The following is a 3,000-nucleotide window of genomic DNA, read 5'->3' on the forward strand; positions in this document are numbered from 1 at the left end:
GCAAGTAGAGTTCAATTACCTTGAACTGCAATAGTACGAAAACGTATGCATGCAAGAACACCACCACAAAGTACACCTAAAATGTTGAATTAAAATTTTATAAAATGGTCAAAACATACGAGCACACTAAAGTTCTAGAACTTTTGCATGAGTCAATTTCCACCCCAATTCCACCACATCATATACGCTATGCAATCCACTTAGTGTGAACATTAAATATGTTTTATTTACATTTCCAAACCGAGTCGAGACAAGGCGATAAGGCAATTTACTGTCATTTAGTTAATGATTGGTTTAATTCGATATCAATGGAGACAGGCGTATGCATATAGACCCCTTGAGTGCGCGCACTATTGTGGCACGGCATGGGATGCACGTACTGCGTGAACTGCAGGCATGCCAGCTCTAATCCAATTATGCACTTAGGGTGAGAAATTTCTACTGACATTTGACTCGTCCGGCACCAATAAATGCCATTGACGCTTATCTCGAGCCGGAAATGAAAGTGGAAATATTGATATTTCTCTGGCCACCAGATAAAAATCTATTTTATTTAAACAGAAACAGAAAGTAAATTGTAAAGATTGATAGAAATCTTAAATATCTTCGCTCGGTGCCATTAATCTTTATTTAATTCTTCATTGCATAATTTTAATACAATAAATAATTATAATTTTTGCTTTGTGTATCTATTTTATGATTTATGGTATTATTCAGATACAGTTTAAAATATTTTTTTCAGATAAATAACTTTGTCATATTTATTTTGATATGACATGTTTACTGCTGCAGTTACTCAACAACAATATTTGCACATTTGATTAAATATTTGTGTTGCTGTAAAAATTGTTCAAATACACATTTTATCCAAAATTTTTGTTTGTTATTTCCTAATACATATATTAAATAAATATACACGAGATATGTATGCCAATAGAGTATTTTAAAATATCAAATAAATTGGATTTTGTAATCGTTTAAATGATCATGTGTATAATAATATATCTGACTATATGGTATGAAATAAAGATATATGGAATAAGTAAAGTTTTCGCTAAATATGTGTGCTTGTATAGATATTCTTTTTTCTAATTAAAAAATATTTAATTTCTTTTTTTTACATCATTAATAAAAAAATTTTTTTATATTATTATCTAATAATATGTATAATAATTTATTTATAATATAAATTTTTTAATTTGCCCTATAATTACAGTTTTATAATTATTCATTGGTAATTCAAAAATTCCATAAATAAGCACAGATTAAATTATGAAAGAGTTATTCATTTCAGCAGTAAGAATCGTTGAATTCATATATATATTATTGCCATACTCCATTAGGTGCTTAAGGAATCTACAAAAGTTTTTAATTGGTTTCTAATTTTGTGCTATTGCCCTTATCAAAATATTCAGCAAATTTGTTTTTCTTGTTGTCATATTGATATGATTAAGTTCTCGAAAATTATAGGGAATTATAGGGAAATCTTTAACTTTAATAGTTTGGTGACAGGGGTGCTACCTTACGAGTATTATTTGCTAGCATGTGTAATTTCCTACTATACCTAGATATCGACATGGTTATACCACCACGTAACCGGTCTGAGTTAGTATAGTCTAATGTAAATTGATATGCATTTGAACAAAATTTTATTTTTTTTTACAAAAATATTTTTTAATATGTGATCTGAAAAGTACAGAAAACATTCCGGTGAATATCTAAAATGTCAAGTCATTTAAGATCAAATAAAAAAACTATTGGGTTAAGTATCTCTATACTATATCATGGATGAAATATCCTTCGTTCGAAAAATGGTATTACAAAACATATATCAATATATAAAAAATTTATAATATTTTAAAATTTGAATAAATAAATAATTTAATTTATATCAATGAATCAAAATATCCGTCTATAGTCAGTATGAAATTGTTCCAAATATTATACTAACTATTATCCTACTGATTTTACTATTTAGAAGGATAAAATCACCAGAGTTTCTGAAATACACGTAAGTGTGGTATTTGTGAAGTTTTTAGGCATACACAGATATCACAGCGGTGCCATATGAATTGTGGACTAATAGTAAAAACTAATGACCGTGTGACTTTATGGCCTATATCGTTGGAGATTATTTATTTCTACACGGGTCTAGCAGAGATAACAAATATAAATTTGTCTGCTCTTCTGAGGCTTATCTGAAAAGCCAAATAGTTTGATAAGGATAATATAAGAAAATAAAAAAGTTTAGTTAACTCACCTCTCCCAATTTTTAAGTTATTACAATATGTAATAGATGTTCCCAAGTAGAAGAGTTAAAAAAATTTTGCAATTTTATATGAATGAAAAATTCACAACCCAAAAAAAATATACCAATTACAGCACCCTTTAGTACGACACCTATTTAGACGAACAACTTCCTCTTCAGTTGTTTAAACTTTAATCAACGTAGGTCAGATCCATCATATTATAAAGTCCCGTATTCAGTTATTCTTAGTGTGACTTAAAACTATCCACAGATAAAATAGAGTAAAGGTACTGATTCACCAACTCAGATATCTGAATATCAAGAATATCAAGGTCAAAAATATAGAGTTCTGATTTAAAAACTAAGACTTTGTTTTCTTTATTATGGTGCAAGAATTAAAATATTGTGAATAATGAACCTCTATGTAACCTTATAAGTAAGTTTATACCTTTGAATGGTAACACTTATATGTAGAATATAGATATGCAATACAATTCAAAAAGATATTGTATATTGATATTGTATTGATATATAATATTGTATAGATATAGATATATGAAACTAAAGATATTCGTCACTTTTTTAACAGGTGTTCAACATTAAACAATCGTAATGGAAATAACATAAGTAAACACAATATTTAAAAAATACCCTGGAATATCAAAAAGATCTATTATTAGAGTTTAAATGTAATAATTTATAATTTTCCTTCCGAATGATGACCTTTCCAGTTATAATATTTCTTTCAATAA

Source organism: Teleopsis dalmanni, chromosome 1 (genome assembly GCF_002237135.1).
Source record: "Teleopsis dalmanni isolate 2A chromosome 1, ASM223713v2, whole genome shotgun sequence".
Lineage (NCBI taxonomy): Eukaryota > Metazoa > Arthropoda > Insecta > Diptera > Diopsidae > Teleopsis > Teleopsis dalmanni.